Consider the following 23,240-nt stretch of genomic DNA (forward strand, 5'->3'; position numbering starts at 1 on the left):
AGACCAAATGTACGAAGAGATGCTGAGAGTAAGCAATTCCAGCACATCAATGAGAAGCCGACAAGGAGCTTCAATGTAGGGCAACCAGTCTTGGCCCGCGACTACCGAACAGAGAAATGGCAACGAGGAATGATATGCACACGGCAGGGGCCACTAATGTACACAGTGGACATTGGGGAGAGCATCGTGAGACGCCATGCTGACCAGATCCTAGAGTCACAGGAAGGAGTCAACCCCATGCCTCGCCCATACGTACCTGGTGATGAACCCGACGTACAGGTAGCATCTACCCCAGAAACAGTAGCATCGGAAGCTGATGAACCAACCGACGACAGGGGGCCAGAATCGCCTCCGCACCCAGAGCAAGACACTCGGGAAAGGCGCTATCCAGAAAGGATCAGGAAGCCTCCCCAAAGACTGAATTTATAAATAGACTATTTTCAGCTAATGTTGCATGTTAAAAGTGTTAATTGTAATTCGTTTGATATTTTATTGTTTAATGAGTGTTATGGTGCTGTAATCTAAAAGGGGAGGAATTGTAATGTATGTACTTTTAAGGAGGGAACTGCTTTCTACAGCTCATGTATACTGTAGTACCGGCAGTATATAACGCTGAGTAGTAATCTGTTATTTCAGTTGCAGTTTGAATCACGTTGAGTAAACACCTGTTGTACCGTTCTCTGCAATCCTTTTCCTATTAATACACGGACGTAACAGTTTTGGGTTAACAGAAGATAAAAATCTATTCATGTGTGGTGAATATTTCTCGATAATTTGCTTACATCATAAGCAATTTTGGGTAATTTAAAAAGAGATTGTACCAAAGTTATTTTTGATGTACCATTTCATCATTGTCTGCAAAATGCCAAAATGTGTTTGTTTCATTAGCTCAACAAAATATTTTCGTTCCTATCTGTAAAAAACACATTGGCCCGGATTTTGGAGTCAGTGGCATAATTAAGGATTATGCTGCCGGCATCTGAATGGAAGGCACGCTTACCTGATGGGGCCCTCCTTCAAGAACTTGCTGGCAGACGCTGCATTGTACAGGGCAGTGTAGCGGCCCACAGATCCCAGGAGCACACCATATGCGGAAGCGTACCTGGGATCACATGGGCCGGTGCTCCAATCAGGAAATAGAAGGTCTCTCATTCACCCCCAGTCTCTCACTCATGAGCCAACCACATTTTTATTGTGGGAAATTACTTATATGTAAATGCTTGCAGCATTCAAGTAAAATGCAGCAATTTTCTATTCGCATCCAAAAATAAAAATAAAGGATATATATATGCCAGGCTACAGTGGAATGTTATTTTGTACAGTATTGAACATTTTTGGAAGAGTTTTATACTCTGATGAGGGCTGACAGTAAGTTTGAAAGACTGGCTTGTAGTTTAAGCTTTTAAAATTAAATACATACTTGGATTTCCCAAAGGTTATCCCCTTACGCTGTGCAAACAGGCTGCTGCACCTGTTTGCACCAACCGTAAAATGTCCATATGTAATTGCTGGGCAGTTAGTGGGCAATCAGCCCAACTCTGCACCAGCAATTAGGTTTTCAATGTTGGAGCGGATGATCTGTCAAGTCGGAACTTGACAGATCGCGAGTTCAGGATTTAGCGCATGCGCAAGCGGAAATCCCGAACTTGCGGTCCATTTCAAAGGCGGTATGATGGCGTACTCTGAGAGTACGCCGTCATACCCAGCGCAAATTCTGCCCCATTCTGTGTTAGCAAGTTACCAGATTTTTTAATAGAGATTGATGGCTGAGGCCTGTGTTGTGCAGTTGGTCTTCTCTTCTTCTTAGGCAGTCCCTCGGAACCGAGAATGACTTGCTTCCACATTAAAAAAAAGCTCTCAGGTGACTGATGAGTCCAATGCGGGACCTACAGTCTCTGTCACAGGTGGGGCAGATGGTGGTTGAAGGGGCGGGTGGGTGGGGTGCTTGGGTTGACGTGTGCTGCTTGCGCCTGGCTTCCGCTTGCTCCCGGCAAAGAGACTCGAGTTGTTCGGCACCTTCCCGGATGCTTCTTTTCCACTTTGTGCAGTCTTCGGCCAAGGATTCCCAGGTGTCAGTGGGGATGTTGCACTTTTTCAAGGAGGCTTTGAGGGTGTCCTTGAAGTGTTTCCTCTGCCACCTGGGGCTCCCTTGCCATGTCAGAGCTCCGAGTACATAGATACATAGATACATAGAAGATAGGAGCAGGAGTAGGCCATTCGGCCCTTCGAGCCTGCTCCGCCATTCAAAGAGATCATGGCTGATCATCCAAATTCAGTACCCGGTCCCTGCCTTCTCCCCATATCCCTTGATCCCTTTAGCCTTAAGAAATATATCCAACTCTTTCTTGAATATACTTAATGAACTGGCCTCCACCGCCCTCTGTGGCAGAGAATTCCACAGGTTCACCACTCTCTGGGTGAAGAAATTCCCCCTCATTTCAGGCCTAAATGGCTTACCCCTTATCCTTAGACTATGACCACTGGTTCTGGACTCCCCGGCCATCAGAAACATCCTTCCTGCATCTAGTCTGTCCAGGCCTGACAGAATTTTATAGGTTTCGATGAGATCCCCTCTCAATCTTCTAAACTCCAGTGAGTATAAGCCCAATCGACACAATTTCACCTCATACGTCATTCCTGCCATCCCAGGTATCAGCCTGGTGAATCTTGGCTGCACTCCTCCCATGGCAAGAACGTCCTTCCTCAGGTAAGGCGACCAAAACTGCACACAATACTCAAGGTGTGGTCTCACCAAGGTCCTGTACAACTGCAGCAAGAAATCCTTGTTCTTGTACTCGAACCCTCTTGCTACGAAGGCCAACATACCAGTTGCCTTCTTAACCGCCTGCTGCACCTGCATGCTTACCTTCAGCGACTGGTGTACAAGAACACCCAGGTCTCTTTGCACTTCCCCTTCTCCCAGTCTATTACCATTCAAATAATAATCTGCCTTCCTGTTTTTGCCACCAAAGTGGATAACCTCACATTTATCCACATTATAGTGCATTTGCCATGTTTCAGCCCAATCACCCAACCTGTCCAAATCGTGCTGGAGTTTCACGACATCCTCCTCACAGCATACCCTCCCCCCCAGCTATGTGTCGTCTGCAAATTTGGAGATATTACATCCAATTCCCTCGTCCAGATCATTAATATATATTGTGAACAGCTGGGGTCCTAGGACTGATCCTTGCGGCACCCCACTAGTCACTGCCTGCCACTCGGAAAACGACCCGTTTATTCCAACTCTTTGCTTTCTGTCCGCCAACCAGTTCTCTATCCAAGTCAATACCTTGCCCCCAATCCCATGTGCCTTAATTTTGCACGCTAATCTCTTATGTGGGACCTTATCGAAAGCCTTCTGAAAGTCCAAATACACCACCTCCACTGGTTCTCCCTTATCTATTTTACCAGTTACATCCTCAAAAATTTCCAGTAGATTAGTCAAGCATGATTTACCTTTTGTAAATCCATGTTGATTTTGTCCGATCCAGTCACTGCTTTCCAAGTGCTCTGCTATTACATCTTTTATAACGGACTCTAGCATTTTCCCCACTACCGATGTCAAGCTTACCGGTCTATAATTCCCCGCCTTTTCTCTACCACCTTTTTTGAATGGTGGGGTAACATTAGCTACCCGCCAATCCATGGGTACCGTTCCAGAGTCTATCGAGTTCTGGAAGATGGCCAGCAATGCATCTACTATTTCTAGGGCCAATTCCTTAAGTACCCTGGGATGTAGATTATCAGGCCCTGGGGATTTATCGGCCTTCAGTCCCATCAATTTTCCTAACACCATTTCCCTACAAATACTGATTTCTTTCAGTTCCACCCTTTCATCAGACCCTATGTTCCCCGGCATCTCTGGGAGGTTATTTGTGTCCTCCTTTGTGAAGACAGAACCAAAATATGTATTTAGTTGGTCTGCCATTTCTTTGTTCCCCATTATAAATTCCCCCGATTCTGACTGCAAGGGACCTATGCTTGACTTCACCAATCTTTTTCTCTTCACATATCTATAAAAGCTTTTACAGTCAGTTTTTATGTTCTCTGCAAGCTTACTCTCATATTCTATTTTCCCTTTCTTAATTAATCCCTTTGTCCTCCTTTGTTGAATCCTAAACTGCTCCCAATCCTCAGGATTATTGCTTTTTCTGGCCAATTTATATGCCCTCTCCTTGGACCTTATGCTATCCCTAATTTCCCTTGTTAGCCACGGTTGGGTCACCTTTTTTGTTTTATTTTTATGCCAAACTGGGATGAACAAATTCTGTAGTTCATCCATTCGGACTTTGAATGTTTGCCATTGCCTATCCACCGTCAACCCTTTGAGTGCCATTCCCCAATCAATCCTACCCTACTCGCTCCTCAGACCGTCATAGTTTCCTTTATTTAAATTGAGGACCCTAGTCTCCGAGTCAACTACTTCATTCTCCATCTTAATGAAGAATTCGATCATATTATGATCGCCCCGACCCAAGGGGCCTCTTACAACAAGATTGCTAATTAATCCTTTCTCGTTACATAATACCCAGTCTAAGATGGCCTGATCTCGGGTTGGTTCCTCGACATATTGGTCCAGGAAACCATCCCGTAAACACTCCAGGAATTCCTCCTCCACAGTATTGTTACTCATTTGATTGGCCCAATCTATATGCAGATTAAAGTCACCCATGATGACTGCTGTGCCCTTATTGCACGCTTCTTTAATTTCCCTTTTAATGCCATCCCCAACCTCCGCCTTACTGTTTGGAGGTCTATAAACCACTCCCACTAACGTTTTTTTCCCCTTAGTATTTCTCAATTCTACCCATACAGATTCCACCTTATCAGAGCTAATATCCTTCATTACAATTGTGTTAATCCCTTCTTTAACCAGTAATGCTACCCCACCTCCCTTTCCTTTTTGCCTATCTTTCCTGAATATCGAATACCCCTGGATGTTGAGTTCCCAGTCCTGGCCTTCCTTGAGCCACGTTTCCGTAATCCCAACCAAATCGTATTTGTTTACTTCTATTTGCGCAGCCAATTCATCCACCTTATTACAAATGCTCCTCGCATTAAGACACAAAGCCTTCAGGCTTGTTTTTTTAACGCTCTTAGACCTATTAGAACTATTATTTACTGTGGCCATGTTTGATTTAAACCGTTGATTTCTCTGACTGCCACTTTTGTTTTTCTCCTTCCTATCTTTTGCTTTTATCCTTGTTTCCCTTTCCTCTGTCTCCCTGCTCAGGTTCCCAACCCCCTGCCATTTTAGTTTAAACCCTCCCCTCCCCCACAGCACTAGAGCGCTTGTTTTGGGAGTGTCGTATCAGGCATGCGGACGATGTGACCCGTTCATCGGAGCTGATTGAGCGTGGTCAAAGCTTCGATGCTGGGGATGTTGGCCTGAGCGAGAACACTGACATTGGTGCACCTATCCTGCCAATGGATTTGCAGGATCTTGCAGAGGCAGCGTTGGTGGTACCTCTCCAGTGCTTTGAGGTCCATGTCTCTGAGGCAAACAGCAGGGCGGGTATCACTGCTGCTCTGTAGACCATGAGTTGGTAAGAGAGTGACCACTCATATCTAGAATCTGAGTTCAAATCTAGCCCAGTATAGAGGGCTGAAATCTCCTTTGTCTGCTGGCTAGAAGGATGAACTGTGCTTTGGCTCAATTCACAAAATAAGCTCCAATTCAGAAATAATTAGCACGCTCACTTAGAGAGACCATAGGATGGCTGGTGTAGAACATGGAAAAATGTTACACTGTTGTAGTAAGTGACCTCTTCTGTGGTGGGGCTGAGACACAATGTTGGGGTAGAATGAATGGAGCCTTATTCTGTGTTATACCTGAGCTTGATGCCGAAACTGGGTCACCTGTATTATAAAGAAGAACTTTTCAAAACAAATTCTCAGGGAGCTCAGGGCCACTCTTGGAAAGGTAATCGATCACAGGGGGCCCGATTATCTTTGTGGTTTTTTTAAAATTCTTGAGTCCTTCTAAAGGTCCACAGTAGGCCTTGCATCTACTCTCAGCAGGCATAGGCTCCTCTGGGTTTATTAGGGGGCAAGCTGACTAGTAATGTAATGGGAGAGAGCCTAAATGGTTCTCATTCCCTCTGCAGCAAAATTAATGGCACATTTTTGAAGGTTGGAAACCCAGCAGATCAATGTGGTGCTCCAAATGACTTTCCTCCCCCCACCCCACTGAGATTGCACTACAGTTCTACCCTGGCACACCCCCTCCCGAACCAAAATATCTATTGCTGCAAAGCGATTTGGGATGTCTTGAGGTCGTGAAAGGCACTGTATAAATGCAAATTATTTCTTTTATAAACTTTATATCCTGGTTGTTCTTGTTTTGATTGTGCATTAAAACAAATTGCATCATTTTCTTTTGAATGTTCCTGGCTTTTAATCTCTTATGAACTGTGATAGAAAGAAAGATGCCAATACCATGATACTTTGTAGATTAAAAATATGCTCCATTTTTGCCATACCCAGTGCTAACTACGATAAACACACAAAATAAATATATAAAAAGCAACGATTAGTTTCAAAAAAGGTAATTGCAATTTCTATTGTAAGAAGTACTTTCATTTGTACCACTGTTGATTTCAAAAAAAGTCCGCATTTAGACATAAAATCATGGGGGAGGCGCTGCAAAGTCTGATCTATATAGCTATTTGTTTGACAACAAGTTTAAAACATGACTGGAGGAAATAGTTACATGTTTGGAAAAACTGATTAGCACCATCCCATGAGTACAGAAACAAATTCCCGTGTACTACAGAAAATGCATAAATTAAAATCTATAGGAGAATCATTATATTCCAGATCACAATGAAACTGGGTGTTCAGTCATCCACTTAATGTGGCAAATCTTTGTTTCATTCAGTGAAGATAAATTCAATTGCTCTCTCTCAACCTATTATTTAATTTAATCTTGATTTACAATTCTTTCACTTGCCTTTTCGAACCTACATTTATTCTCTGGAAATCTTCTTCTGGTTCTTAGTTTTTTCTGAATAATTTACTGCGTGGTCCCTTACATTCTTCAAACTAACTGGTTTTCCCTTTCTTTTGACTGCAAGTGTTTGTCTCTCTTCCAAGTCCGTGTGGCTGTCAGTTCTATTTATATCTCCCACATCACTGTCACCATTAGAAAGGAGGATATTGGCAGCTTGCTGTGCTGCCAGACTTTGATCTTCTCATAGCTGGTCCAAGAACGTCACTTTTCGAATTGAGGGAAAGAAAAACACAGCAGAGCAAAATAAAAGCTCTCTTCACATAATGGTGAGCACTGGGTTTATATAAGTTCAAAAAATTATAATTTCAATGTAAAGTTTTCTTCAGATTTCTCATTTTTATCCTGAATCCCGTTAGTCAATGAATTTACTTTTTTATCAGAATTTTTATGACTCTTCAGTGGAAAGATAACCAAAAAAAGGCAAATGAATAGCAAATTAGGTTTCATTATAAAATATTCACAATAAATTACTTCACAGAAAAAAATCATCGCTGGTCAGAATTTTTAATCAATCCGTAAATCTCAATAAACATAGATGAGATGTAACACATAATTCAGTATCTTATAAAATTAATATCTAACAATAAGTCAATTTTCACTGCATTCATCTGGTGTTAACGGCTGCGGGGGAGGGGGGGAGTTAACAGTCTCAAAATAGCCTTACCGCCCCATTAAAACTGGTGATGCGCCGGGCTCCATTTTGAAAGGGACCTTCCAGCAAGTGCCCAAAACATTTGCTTATTTCAGACGATAGGCCCCTTTTAATTTGTAAATCAGGATCCTATTATGTAAATAGGACGCGGATTGCCATTTTAGGTCAAAACTGGTCGGGTCCTGCATTGTGCACACTCCGACCAGTTGCATGGGCAATGGAACCACAGAAGCCTATTAAAGGTGAAATATTGAATTATTTCTGTGGGCCTGGTAGGTGCAGAAGTGCTCATCTGTGATTCACAAGAATAATCTTGGTCACTGCTAACCGGGGATATTCTACCCTCCGCAATCGCGATTTCCCCCGCAACTTACCTTGCTTGCGGTGCCTCTGGCCCAAGTTTCAGGCGTCAATCTGGCCAGCTGCGTCGGGACGTCTGCTTTGCGCCCTGCAACATGGCTGCCAAATTTAAATGAGGCCGGAGCCTCAGAATGACGAGAGACTCTTCGCTGCCGTAACAGGCAGCCGATCAACGAGCTCCATCAGTCGACTGCCCAAAACTTAGTCCCAGGCTGTGCAAATGGACTGGCCCAGGAAAATTGTAGGTACCTCTCCCCTTAAAGCCACAGCTGCCTCAGGTACATTGCCCTTGTTGGACACCCAGTGTGGACCCTGAGAGGAAAAATGGCCTCATAAAATAATTAAAATAAATTATATGGAAGCAGAAATGCCTCTATATGATATTTTAGCAAATTAATTAATACAGTTGGGTGAAAACCTTCTGTTCACTTTTATAACAAAATCATTCATCTGTTGTTGCGTGCATTAACTGATGTAAAAAATACTTAAATGCTTTGATTAAATAATTATTTTTAAAGCAGTTCTGTGTCAAGCAGTTCTGTGTCCAGAGTATTTGGCCGCAATTTTGCCGGTGCTCAGAGGGCGGGTTCGGAGGTGGGTCAGAGGTTAAATTCAAAATTATTGACGGCGGTTTGGGAATCCGTTGTGAACCCGCCTGCACGCTAGTTTCCAAAGTGTCGGGTCTGCAACTTCAGAACAGACCTGACACCAAGCGGCGGGAGATGCACTTAAGGTAGTCAACAGCTTGTTAACTCCTTGTTAACTGCTATATTGCCAGGCTTTTTCTATTTTCACATATTTTCAATGTGTTTCACATCATTCGGCAAACACGCCAGCTGAGTGAGTCGGGTCTTCCAATGAGCTGAATAGTTCACAGCTGCAATTGCTGCATAAAACCTAACCTCTCAGCAGGTCACTTTCAAATGACAGAAGTTGCTGACTTCAGGATTTGGAAGACACATTTGAGCTGTATTGCGGTTGTAAGTGTGTGTTGTGAACTCTATATGCACTGTCACCTCCTTGGAGCAAGCTCTCTCACCATTGACAGATCGCTTCTGCCATCTCAACTTCAGCTGCCATCTATTCCAGCAACATTGGTGCCCTTGAAAAAATCTCACCTTGGTCCTCTGAATCCCTCCATGATCAGCACCAACACCAACATCACCAGGCACACCAACATCACTAACAACAACACCTACCTTCTGCGCAATCACCTGATGCTGCACAGGACAGAGGGCATCAGCACCCAACCACATTGCTGGCCAGGACGTCAGCGATGGCATCACCATGGTCAGATTTACTTCACTTGACGCTGTACATCCTGGCTGCCACACGATGCACCAGGTTAACACCATTCCTTTTACACTCATCAGTATTGCAGGGGATACCGTTGTGTCTAACCATTCACTGCAACTCACGAAGACACTTCCAAAGGTGAGCACGGATCTGTACAATAAGGCAAAGTGTTGAAAATAAAGATTTCAATGTTTGACAACACATTAACAGAAAATTTACATGAACATTGCATAACACATCCAGGTGCCTACCCTTGTGTGTTGTTAATTGGTAGGATTGGACTAGGATGAGGTGAGTGTGAGTGGTAGCTGGTGAGATGGCAAAGTTATAATGTAGATAGAGAGGGATGGGTGGAGGTGCAAGGTAAGTTAGTGTGAGTAAGGATGTGCTGGAGTAGGGTAGGGAAGGCAGAGTGATGTGGATGTGATGAGTGGCACAGCAGGATGAGGTTGCGTGTGGCTTTGCAGTAACATTTCATGATCTACTGAGATCATTGAAAGGTTTGCGTCACTGCAGCCAGGGATTCCTGACGACATCCCTGCTTTTGCCCTCCTGTGCAATGTGCAACCAGACTGCGTTGATCTCCTGGGGAGGTCTCTTCCACCCATTAGACGGGAAGAGGACCTCCCTGCGTGCTGTGACTCCCCCCATAAGCATATGGAGGGATTCATGAGAGAGTGTGCACCTTTGAGCCGTGCACCTTTGTGCAGTGCTTGTCAGTGTTTGCAGCACCTCAATTCTGCAGAACACTGACAGCACTAATGTCAAAATCAATTTGGCCATGGTCCCCTTAAGGAAACCGGCTGATGACATGTCATCAAATGATGTCATCAGACCCGCTTCCTATTAATTGGCCGGGAACCCTGCAGGGCGGGCTTAACAAGGCCAATCTACGGAAAATCATTTTCAGAGAGTGTGTGCAGATGGGAGCCAGACCGGAACCCACCAACCAGGCCTCCCGCCGCCATCCCACTTCCACAGGTAAAATCATGCCCTTTATGTTTCTCCACCATGCCAGCTCTTCATTCCAATTCAATTCACAATTTAAAAGCTTATACCAGGAAGATGCCTCCTGTCCAAAATGATAGTCTGGAAAGTACAGCCAGTGATTTCATACAAATGCTTAACACACTCATATCAAATTACTCAGTTGCTATTTTGACAGAGATGTTAAACTGATCACTTGTAATGGATAACATTGCCATGAAAATAGGAGACAGGGAAATTTGACATGAACACGTTGAGCATTTGTAATTCCTTGCCAGTGGACTATCAATTTCTGGAAGATTTTTCCATGTGTGCTACACATTGGTCTGTAAGGGGTTTCATCCTCGAGAGGTTTCCCTGAGGTTTCTCTCTCTAGAGGCCTCTCTCTCTGCACAGTAAACCTTGAGTGGTTTGACCCACTCGCCCCTTAGATTCTGTACTCTGGAATTAGGCGCAGGAACTACAATGTAGAGAAAACTCGTGTAGACCAAGTTTGATGAAACAAAATGAAATTTTATTGCATAAGGAAAAATATCAAATCAAATGCAAGCAGATGAGGGAGTACATGGGAGGGAAAAACACACAAACAAATCATAATGACACAGTACTAACTAAAGCAAATACAGGTATCCTATACTCTACAAAGTTCATTATGAAATAAGGAAACACACGGAACATCGAGGGACAACAACTCATGTTAATTGTACCCTTAAATCCACCCCCTTATTAAACGTATCTAGATCTGATTGTGAAGGGCCAGAAACATGCTCACCAATCCCATTAGGAAGTGCAAGGTTTTGAAATTGAATCTGTGTTTGGTCCTTTCAGGCGTTTTGTCTCCACGTGGATCGTGGAGCTCCTGCGAGCTGCGCCACACCTCTCTCCTGAGGTGGGGGTCAGGGGCGGATGGAAACCGGCGGGCCTGGATGTCGGCGGGGTCGAGGATTGTCGGCTCGACCCTGGTTAGAGGAGCCTTGGGCTGGTATGGCCCCTTTGCTTTCGGCTGCGGCCCGTGGATGGTCGATGATCTCCCGATGGTTTTCCCCGGGGCGGGATGCTGGTTTCGAACAACTTTCTTTAGGCAGTTATAATTCTTCTTCCTCCTCCGACGGTGGAGAGGAGTCCGCTGATCTTTCCCCAAACCAGCTCTTATTTGCCCAGCTAAAATGCTGGACCGGCTGCTGAGGCTGCAATGACTGTCTGACTGCCACCTGTAAACTGTCTTTCAGCTCGACTCTCCTTATGACTATTCAAGCTTGCCTGTCGTGTCGAGAGAGTGTTCAACTGCCGAAAAAGTCTCTCCAGATATATCTTTCTTCCAGAGGCTTCACTTCCCACCCAAAATCAGGTTAGTCTTTGTTTCAATTTTGGTGGGCTGAGAGCACAGTGGGGTAGTTATTAATATTTAAGATGTCTTAAACGGCTGGTAACGGGCCCATCTCTGGTTTGAAATTATCTCCATTGTTTTGAATGTCCTGCTGATCTCGTTATCTAGTCCTGGGTGCTGTTCTCATGAATATGAAATTGTCCCCTTTTGTCTGGGGCAACATCTTGATGGCCTCTGTCTCCAGGCCGATCTTGACTAGATCTGCATCTAATCCATATGCATACGTGTGGGTCTGGTTTCATTCTCTCAGGAACGGCTTCCAGAACTTACTGTGGGTTGAATCCACAAAACTGTCTGAGGTTGCGCAGGAACCATTTTAAAGCGTCCCAACAAGCTGATCATATGGTATGGTGTGCATTTTGTATGCCCCTTTTTCTGGGCTTCTTTTAAAACAGGCTTTAGAATCACGGCCTCTTCTACCATTTAACCCTTTTTAATATTAAATCCAATTTTGCGAATCCTACACTCCCCCCTGATGATACTGTAACTTGCTTGAAGTATCAGAATTCTGGGTGAGCAAAATTTTTCTGACTTTCCACAATCTAACCATCCCCAGTAATTACCTATCTATGACCCCACGACACATGCATTTCCCATTTCAGAAAAATCTAGTGTACATTAAGCATCTATAGATGGCAATACCTTGGAGTTAAAAATCTAACAACTCACTTCCAGGCATGGAGGGGGTCCTTATACCCCTACATCACCTAGTGCATACACATTACTTTCTAATAATGACATCACATCTAATAAAACTTCAATAATAAAAATAAAATACGTAACGAAAAATTCAAGATACACATGAATACATATCAAAAATAGTACAGAGGAGGGAGGGAAAACTTTAACTTTATACAAAACAGCAAAATCTAAACGGGTGTTTCTTCTTCTACCCGCACATAATGCTCCCTCCATTCCCCTCTATTCTCGTACTTTTGCGAGTGTTTGACCCTTTTACAGTGTACAAACAACAAATAAACTACAATGACAACCTGGCACACTACAAGAATCTGGGAGGCTATCCTAATCCAGGAAGGGACTTCTATATTAGTGAACAGGTCCCACCACAGTGGGGTCACTATGTTCAATATGTCAGCCCCTATCTCTAGAGTCTTCTGCTCCAGTGTGTAGAAGTGTTTCTGTGAAGCAACAACAGCTTTTAATATCTTGGTGAGGTGTTCAAGGAGAGGGGGAATGATATATCCAAAATGTGCAATAAAATGCTGCAAATCGGTGAAATTCTCCCTCACAGTGATGTGAAAAGTGGAAGGTTCAGGAATGGGGACAATTCGCTCTTGGGCCACTTGAACTTCTGCCCTGGGCTTGAAACAGAAGCTGCTGTCACTAACCGGACACCAACCATGCTGTCCATGCTGGTAGTGGGGCGCTGCAGTGGTGACACAGTATGTCCCACCTCCTATATATGCCACCTGCAGGGGCACATGGCCTTGTGCCATTGCCTCCATGGTGCAATTTATAGGCTTCACGCCAGCAGTTCTGAACCCGCACTGTGGTTTTGAATGGGCATTCAAGTGCTGGGGACACAGGATGATGTGTGCTCCCCGGCTCCGGCACCCCGAGAGGTCGGTACCTGTCATTGCATGCTCCCATCGAATGACGTAGGGTGGGACCCCTGTGTAGCGAATGTGCGCACCCCCCTGAATGACTCCAATGTTCTCCACCCTGTATACCGGGGCGGGTTTGGCTGTCTTTCCAATCACCGGCATTCTTACCACTACACCCATAATGGTGTGATTAGACCGTCCACAGTCCACTGGGACTGGGTAGGCCTCTGAAGCTAGTCTGAGCTGGCACGGACTCAAAGTGTTCTCAAAAGGGTGGAGGGCTGCAAGGTGCTTATTGCTGATCCATGAGGGGACTAAGCCTTGCTTTAAATCCTCCAGATTACTGCGGCCCTCGCCCAGTAACCATGCCCCGTATAGCACACAAGCTTCGTTCTGTGCAGCCTGATCGGACGCATTCCGATCCTCCCTGATGAGACCATTTACCGTTCTGGCGTGTTTCTCCAGCTCAGCTATTATCTCTTTTAAGGGTAGTGTCATGGCCTGGTCCTCATGTAACTCAGAACCCACTACCTTATTCTCATCAGTCAGTATCTTTCTTAGCTGTGTTTTTAAACCATTAATCTGGGTTTGCAGCTCCACGCCATCCAGTGTGCTGATGACGGAAGTACCTGTATTAAAAGCTGTGAAAATATCATTTACTGCACCCCTTCTTTGCCTCTCTATTCTGTCCAAGACCTCATGTGGTGTGGTGTACAAATTATTATGTCCGTGAATGATTGAGACACGGACAGCAGGAGTTGAACTAAACAAGTCTTTACTGATCGAAGTCAATCGAGAACTGAAAACAACAGAGGCTCACTAGCGCCTTTATACAGGGGTGGTCACTGCCGGTACTGCAGTCTGAGACCAGTTATTCTCTTAAAGGTACATACACAACAATTCCTCCCCTTTTAGATAAACAGTACATAACATTCATTTAACAACTAAATGATAACTAATTACAATCACAATTACGGTTGCTAGATACATTGGTTAAGTTTAAGCAATTATAAGTTCAGTCTTTGAGGAGGCTTCCTGATTCTGTCTGGATAACGCCTCTTTGGGGTATCAGGTTCTGCTGGCAGTGTTGAGTCAGGATCAATGTCGTTGTTTGGTTCATCTGCTTCCAATATCACCGGTTCTGCGGTAGCTGCAATTGGTACGTCGATTTTATTGCCAGGTGTATCAGATCGTGGTGTGGAGTTAACGTTTTCCAGTGACTCTAGAATCTGGTCAGCATGGCATCTTACAATGCTCTCTCCAACGTCCACGGTATACATGAGAGGTCCTTGCCATGTACAAATCGTTCCTGGCTGCCATTTCTCAGTGCAGTAGTCCCGGGCCAAAACTGGTTGAGCTATCTTAAAACTCCTGGTCAGCCTTTCATTCATATTCTGAAACTGCCTGTTCTCCACATCTCTTCAGACGTTTGGCTTAACCAAATCCAAGTGGCATCGTAGTCTTCGATTGAAGAACATCATGGCTGGAGTTTGGTTGGTAACCGCATGTGTCGCATTCCGGTAGGCAAACAAGAAGTTGTCCACCTTGTGTTGTAGGGGTATATCTTCATTACACATTGCCTTGATAGCTTTAGAGTCATAGAGTTTTACAGCACAGAAAGAGGCCCTTCGGCCCATCGTGTCTGCGCCGCCCATCCATCCCTGTCCTGTCTAATCCCATTTTCCAGCATTTGGTCCATAGCCTTGTATGCAATGGCATTTCAAGTGCTCATCCAAATGCTTCTTGAATGTTGTGAGGGTTCCTGCCGCTACCACCCTTTCAGGCATTGAATTCCACATTCCAACCACCCTCTGGGTGAAGAAGTTCCTCCTCAAATCCCCTCTAAATCTCCTGCCCCTTACCCTGAATCTATGCCCCCTTGTTATTGACCCCCCTACTAAGGGGAAAAGTTCCTCTTTATCTACCCTATCTATGCCCCTCATCATTTTGTACACCTCAATCAGGTCCCCCCTCAGCCTTCTCTGCTCCAAGGAAAACAACCCCAGCCTGTCCAGCCTCTCTTCATAGCTGAGGCGCTCCATCCCAGGTAACATCCTGGTGAATCTTCTCTGCACCCTCTCCAAAGCAATCACATCCTTCCTATAGTGAGGCGACCAGAACTGCACACAGTACTCCAGCTGTGGCCTCACCAGCGTTTTGTACAGCTCCATCATAACCTCCCTGCTCTTATATTCTATGCCTCGGCTAATGAAGGCAAGTATCCCATATGCCTTTTTAACCACCTTATCTACCTGCTCCGCTGCCTTCAGGGATCTATGTACATGTACACCAAGGTCCATCTGACCCTCTGTACTTCCTAGGGTCCTACCACTCATTGTGTATTCCCTTGCCTTATTTGTCCGCCCAAAATGCATCACCTCGCACTTTTCAGGGTTAAATTCCATTTGCCACTTTTCCGCCCATCTGACCAACCCGTTTATATCGTCCTGTAGCCTGAGGCTTTCCTCCTCGCAATTTACCACCCCACCAATTTTCGTGTCATCTGCGAACTTACTGATCATACCTTTTACATTCTCATCCAAATCATTTATGTAGATCACAAACAACAAGGGACCCAGCACCGATCCCTGAGGTACCCCACTGGACACAGGCTTCCAGTCACAAAAGCAACCTTCGACCATCACCCTCTGCCTCCTGCCACTCAGCCAGTTTAGGATCCAACGCGCCAAGGCACCCTGGGTCCCATGGGCTCTTACCTTCTTGACCAGTCTCCTATGCGGGACTTTGTCAAAAGCTTTACTGAAGTCCATGTAAACCACATCCACAGCATTTCACTCATCCACCCCCGTAGTCACCCCCTCGAAAAATTCAATCAGATTTGTCAAACATGATTTACCCTTGACAAAGCCATGCTGACTATCCCCGATTAATCCTTGCCTCTCCAAGTGGAGATTAATTTTGTCCCTCAGAATTTTTTCCAATAATTTCCCCACCACAGATGTTAGACTCACTGGTCTGTAATTCCCTGGTTTATCCCTGCTACCCTTCTTGAATAATGGTACTACATTAGCTGTTCTCCAGTCCTCTGGTACATCCCCTGTGGCCAGAGAGGTTCTGAAAATTTGTGTCAGAGCCCCTGCAATCTCCTCCTTTGCCTCCCACAGCAGCCTGGGATACATCTCATCCGGGCCTGGGGATTTATCCACTTTTTGGCCTGCTAAAACCGCTAGCACCTCCTCCCTCTCGATGCTAATATGTTCAAGTATGTCACAGTCCCCTTGCCCGATTTCTATGTCTGCATCGTCTTTCTCCATAGTGAACACAGATGCAAAAAATTCATTTAAAACCCCGCCTACATCCTCTGGCTCTACACACAGATTGCCACTTTGGTCCCTAATGGGCCCTACCCTTTCCCTGGTTATCCTCTTGCCCTTAATATACTTATAAAACATCTTAGGATTTTCCTTTATTTTGCTCGCCAGTGTTATTTCATGGCCCCTCCTCGCCCTCCTAATTTCTTTTTTAAGTATGCCCCTGCACTTTTTATACTCCTCTAGGGCTTCTTCCGTCTTTAGTCTTTTGTAACTGCCAAAAGCCCCCCTTTTATTTCTAATGCATTTTTGTATATCCCTTGTCATCCAAGGTTCCCTTTGCTTGTTGGTCCCACCCTTGACCTTTACAGGAACATGTTGGCGTTGTACTCTCTCTATTTCCCTTCTGAAAGTCTCCCACTGTTTTGATGTGGATTTTCCTATAAGCAGCTGCTCCCAGTCCACTTTGGCCAGATCCTGCCTTATCATATTAAAATCGGCCTTTCCCCAATTTAGAACCCTTATTTCCGGGCCGTCTTTGTCTTTTTCCATGACCACCTTAAATCTCACCGAATTATGGTCACTGTCGCCAAAATGCTCTCCTACTGACACTTCCACCACTTGCCCGGCTACATTCCCCAGAATTAGGTCCAGTACCGCCCCCTCTCTTGTAGGACTTTCTACATGTTGGCTCAAAAAGCTCTCCTGGATGCACTTTAAGAATTCTGCACCCTCTAAGCCTTTCACACTCTGACTGTCCCAATTTATATTGGGGAAGTTGAAATCCCCCACTATTATTACCCTATTATTTTCGCACTTTTCTGAGATTTGCCTACATATCTGTTCCTCTATCTCCCCCTGACTGTTTGGGGGCCTATAGTACACTCCCAGCAAAGTGCTTGCCCCCTTTTTGTTTTTAAGTTCTACCCATATGGCCTCATTAGAGGAACCCGCTAATATATCATCCCTCCTTACAGCAGTAATTGACTCCTTAATTAATATTGCAACACCCCCTCCCCTTTTACACCCCCCTCTGTCTCGCCTGAAGATTCTATACCCCGGAATATTGAGCTGCCAGTCCTGACCCTCCCTCAACCATGTCTCCGTGATAGCAACAATATCGTACTCCCACGTGTTCAACAACAACTTCAGTTCATCCACCTTATTTGCAAGACTCCTTGCATTAAAATAAATGCCTTCCAGCCCTGCCATATTCTCTTTTGCCTTCACATATTTGCTCTGCCTTCCCAGCTGACTTGTTTTTCCCTCTGTATTTGGCTGTAAATCACCCCCTACTATAGCTCCACTCTGTACCCCAACCCCCTGCCAAGTTAGTTTAAACCCTCCCCAGCAGTGCTAGCAAACCTCCCCGCAAGGATATTGGTGCCCCTCTGGTTCAGGTGTAAACCGTCCGACTTGTACAAGTCCCACCTTTCCCAGAAGCAGACCCAGTGATCCAGGAAACTAAAGCCCTCCCCCCTGCACCATCCCTTTAGCCACGCATTCATCTGTTCTATCTTCCTATTCCTATACTTACTAGCACGTGGCACCGGGAGTAATCCAGAGATTACAACCTTTGAGGTCCTGCTCTTTAATCCTTCACCTAGCTCCCTAAATTCTTGCTGCAGGACCTCATCCCTCTTTTTACCTATGTCGTTGGTACCAATGTGGACCATGACCACTGGCTGTTCACCCTCCCCCTCCAGAATGCCCTGCAGCCGCTCAGTGACATCCTTGACCCTGGCACCAGGGAGGCAACAAACCATCCTGGATTCACGTCTACTGCCACAGAAACGCCTATCTGTTCCCCTTACTATAGAATCCCCTACCACTATTGCTCTCCCACTCTTTTTCCCCCCTTCCTGGGCAGCAGGAGCACCCCCAGTGCCAGGAAGTTGGCTGCTGCTGCCTTCCCCTGGTGAGTCATCCCCCTCAACAGTATCCAAAGCGGTATACTTGTTTGAGAGGGGAATGGTCACAGGGGTCTCCTGCACTACCTGCCTGCTTCTATTGCTCCGCCTGGTGGTCACCCATTTCCTGTCTTCCTGTGCAGCCCTTCCCTGCGGTGTGACCAACTCACTAAACGTGCTATCCACGAACCTCTCAGCATCGTGAATGCTCAACAACCCATCCACCCGCAGCTCCAGCGCCTCAATGCGGTCTGCTTGTAGCTGCAGATGGATGCATCTCTGGCACACGTGGTCATCAGGGGCACCGGGGTCCCTGAATTCCCACATAGAGCAAGAGGAGCATATCACGGGGCTGGGCTCACCTGGCATGACCTTCCCTTTACTTAATTTAAATTAATTTACTATCACCAATTAAAGATATCTCTAAGGCGCTTGTATAGTCTGCCAACAGTCCCTGCTACACCAGAAAGACCCTGGTAACTATAAACTACAGAGTTAAAGTTTAAAAAAGAGAAACACTCACCAACCAATCACTTACCTGCTCCCTGGTGACGTCACACTCTGATTACTTTTTACCTCTCTCCCCGCTGCTGAGTTGGTCGGGCCTCACTGGTCGCCGGTTTTTATACCGGTCTCACCACGCTGCTCCCGCTGGTCCCGACTGGTCTCGGGCCTCGCCTCTCTCCGGTTTTTATACCGGGCTCCGACTCGTTGCTCCCGCTGGTCCCGACTGGTCTCGGGCCTCGCCTCTCTCCGGTTTTTATACCGGGCTCCGACTCGCTGCTCCCGCTGGTCCCGACTGGTCTCGGGCCTCGCCTCTCTCCGGTTTTTATACCGGGCTCCGACTCGCTGCTCCCGCTGGTCCCGACTGGTCTCGGGCCTCGCCTCTCTCCGGTTTTTATACCGGGCTCCGACTCGCTGCTCCCGCTGGTCCCGACTGGTCTCGGGCCTCGCCTCTCTCCGGTTTTTATACCGGGCTCCGACTCGCTGCTCCCGCTGGTCCCGACTGGTCTCGGGCCTCGCCTCTCTCCGGTTTTTATACCGGGCTCCGACTCGCTGCTCCCGCTGGTCCCGACTGGTCTCGGGCCTCGCCTATCTCCGGTTTTTATACCGGGCTCCGACTCGCTGCTCCCGCTGGTCTTGAATGTTTGGACAAACCTCTCGGCCAATCCATTAGTGGCTGGATGATATGGGGCAGATGTGTAATGCTTAACACCATTGTTCTTTAAGAACCTCCGGAACTCTTCAGACACAAACTGTGGTCCATTGTCAGAGCAAATCTGTTCAGGCAGCCCATTCCTGGTGAATATGGTTCGTAAAACTGTGATAGTTTTTTCCGTGGTGGTTGAGGACATTTTTATTGCCTCTGGCCACTTTGAATGTGCATCCGCCGCAATTAAAAACATCGAGTCCATGAAGGGACCAGCAAAATCAATTTGCACCCTTTGCCATGGAGATGAGGGCCACTCCCATGGGTGTAGCAGAGCTTGTGGTGGGGCGTTTTGGACCTTCTGGCATTCTGCACAGCTCTTGGTCATCTCTTCGATTTCTCTATCGATTCCCGGCCACCACACAAATGTTCTGGCTAAGTTCTTCATTTTTACCCCTCCCAGATGACCCTCATGAAGCTCATTGAGCACTCTATCCATCAACTTAGGTGGAATTACTACTCTGGATCCACTAGGAGGACACTAAGAATATCCCAACACTGGACAAACAGGGGGCTAAAGGGGGGGAGGAGCTAAACACAATCAAAATCACTAAGGAAGTGGTACTCGGTAAAATAATGGGACTCAAGGCGGATAAATCACCTGGACCTGATGGCTTACATCCTAGGAACTTGAGGGAAGTGGCGGTAGGGATTGTGGATGCATTGGTAATAATTTTCCAAAACTCCCTGGACTCAGCAAAGGTCCCGGCAGACTAGAAAACTGCTAATGTAACACCCTTATTTAAAAAGGGCAGTAGACAGAAGTCTGGAAACTATAGACCGGTTAGCCTAACATCTGTGGTAGGTAAAATTTGGAGTCCATTATTAAGGAGACAGTAACAGGACATTTGGATAATCATAATTTAATAGGACAAAGTCAGCATGGTTTTATGAAGGGGAAGTCATGTTTGACAAATTTGCTGGAGTTCTTTGAGGAAGTAACATATAGGGTGGATAAAGGGGAACCAGTGGACGTAGTGTATTTAGACTTCCAAAAGGCATTTGACAAGGTGCCACACAAAAGATTATTGCTTAAGATAAAAAATCACGGGATTGGGAGTAATATTCTGGCATGGATAGAGGATTGGCTATCTAACAGAAGGCAGAGAGTTGGGATGAATGGTTCATTCTCAGACTGGCAATCAGTAACTAGTGGTGTTCCGCAGGGGTCGGTGCTGGGTCCCCAACTCTTTACAATCTATATTAACAATTTGGAGGAGGGGACCGAGTGTAACATATCAAAGTTTGCAGATGATACTAAGATGGGAGATAAAGTAGTGACTGAGGAGGACATAAAAAACTTGCAAGGGGACATAGACAGGCTAAGTAAGTGGACAGAGATTTGGCAGATGGAATACAATACTGGAAAGTGTGAGGTTATGCACTTTGGCAGGAAAAATCGTAGAGCAAGTTATTATCTTAATGGCAGGAAACTGGAAGGTACTGAAGTACAAAGGGATCTGGGGGTCCTGGTGCACGAAACTCAAAAGGTTAGTATGCAGGTGCAGCAAGTGATTAAGAAGGCCAATGGAATGTTGGCATTCATTGCTAGGGGGATAGAATATAAAAATAGGGAGGTATTGCTTCAGTTGTACAAGGTATTGGTGAGACCGCACCTGGAATACTGCATACAGTTTTGGTGTCCATACTTAAGAAAAGACATACTTGCTCTCGAGTCAGTACAAAGAAGGTTCACTCGGTTAATCCCGTGGATGAGGGGATGCACATATGAGGAGAGGTTGCGTAGATTGGGACTCTACTCATTGGAGTTCAGAAGAATGAGAGGCGATCTTATTGAAACATATAAGATTGTGAACGGGTTGGATCGGGTGGATGCGGGGAGGATGTTCCCGATGATGGGTGAAACTAGAACTAGGGGGCATAGTCTTAGAATAAGGGGCTGCTCTTTCAAAACTGAGATAAGGAGGAACTACTTCACTCAGAGGGTGGTAGATCCATGGAATATGCTGCCCCAGAAAGCTGTAGAAGCTACATCATTACATAAATTTAAAACAGAAATAGACAGTTTCCTAGAAGTAAAGGGAATTAAGTGTTACGGGGAGCGGGCAGTAATTTGGACATGAGTCTAGGTTCAGATCGGACATGGCCCTGTGGGTAGTGGAGCGGGCCCAGGGGCCGTGTAGCCTGATCCTTCTCCTATTTCGTGTGTCTAATTCTGTTAGATTCAGGAGATGGTTCTGTGATAGTAGATTGGTGGTTAGGATCAGATCAGCCATGATCTTATTGAATGGCGGAGCAGGCTCGAGGGGCAGATTGGCCTACTCCTGCTCCTATTTCTTATGTTCTTATGTTCTTTTCACAGCCACAAGAAGAAGCAGGCACTCGCAGGAGGAAGAAGAAAGCCAACATCGAGAAAGCCGTCTCGAAGCCGGCGTCCCGCCCCGGGGAAACACATCGGGAAATCATCGACCATCCCCGGGCTGTTGCCGGAACGAGAGGCCATCGACCCAACTTGGGAGAAGAGACAAAAAAAATAAAAACCACAAGAGAAGAAACCTCCCAGCCACCACGGCTCGGGAGAAGAATAAAAAACTGAAGAAGCGCTGGGAGCCAGCCCAAGGCTCCTCTGACCAGGGTCGATCCGATGATCCTCGACCCCGCCGACATCCAGGCCCGCCGGTGTCCAGCCGGCCCCGACCCCCACCTCAGGATAGAGGTGTGGCGCAGCTCGCAGGGGCTCTAAGATCCATGTGGAGACGAAACGCCTGAGACGACCAAACGCAGATTCGATTTCAAAACCTTGCACTTCCTAGTGGCATTGGTGAGCATGTTTCTGGCCCTTCACAATCAGTTCTAGATAGGTTTAATAAGGGGGTGGATTTTAAGGGTACAATTAACATGAGTTGTCCCTCGATGTTCCGTGTGTTTCCTTATTTCATGATGATATTTGTAGAGTATAAGATGCCTGTATTTGCCTTAGTTAGTCCTGTGTCGTTATGATTTGCTGTGTGTTTTTCCCTCCCATGTACTCTCTTATCTGCTTGCATTTGATTTGATATTTTAGCTTATGCAATAAAATTTCATTTTGTTTCATCATACTTGATCTACAAGAGTTTTCTCTACATTGTAGTTCCTGCCCCTAAGTCCAGAATATAGAATCTAAGGGGCGAGTGGTTCGAACCACTCAAGGTTTTACTGTGCAAGAGAGAGAGTCCTCTAGAGAGAGAAACCTCAGGGAAATCTCTCAAGGAAAACCCCTTACAGAAAATGGCGACCGCGGCAGCATCCTGGCAGCAGGATTGCAATGTAGTAGATCCAAGTTTGAATGGTCGAAATGCAATGGATGAGAGGATAGCGGATTATGTCTTTGGCAAGGTAAATCTCACTAAACAGTGGATTTCCGATCTCTTCCTGGATGGGCGTCCGGTGGACGCAGCCATCAGGTGGACAGAGAGCAAAGAGCATAAGAAGTCAGTTGAGAAGGCAGTATGGCTGATGTGTTACAAGAAGCAGGTGCAGATCTTAGACCGAGTCGTTGCAGTACAGGCAGCCAAGATCACAACCCAGGCAGCAGAGATAGAGGAAAAGGCCATGGGTGGGGAAAACTCATCACAGCGCTTCACGC

The 23,240-nt window shown here is 45.9% G+C and overlaps 1 long non-coding RNA gene across 1 annotated transcript; it reads left to right on the forward strand.

Moving 5' to 3' along the window:
* Positions 1–11,148: 11,148 nt before the first annotated feature.
* On the forward strand, positions 11,149–22,711 carry LOC147111501 (uncharacterized). The gene is made up of 2 exons (XR_015079844.1): positions 11,149–11,658; positions 21,978–22,711. It is a non-coding gene; the product is annotated as an uncharacterized LOC147111501 (long non-coding RNA).
* The last annotated feature ends 529 nt before the right edge of the window (positions 22,712–23,240 follow it).

The sequence above is a fragment of the Somniosus microcephalus genome, chromosome 10, assembly GCF_052327205.1.
Source record: "Somniosus microcephalus isolate GS21.2 chromosome 10, FLI_Smic_1.0, whole genome shotgun sequence".
NCBI lineage: Eukaryota > Metazoa > Chordata > Chondrichthyes > Squaliformes > Somniosidae > Somniosus > Somniosus microcephalus.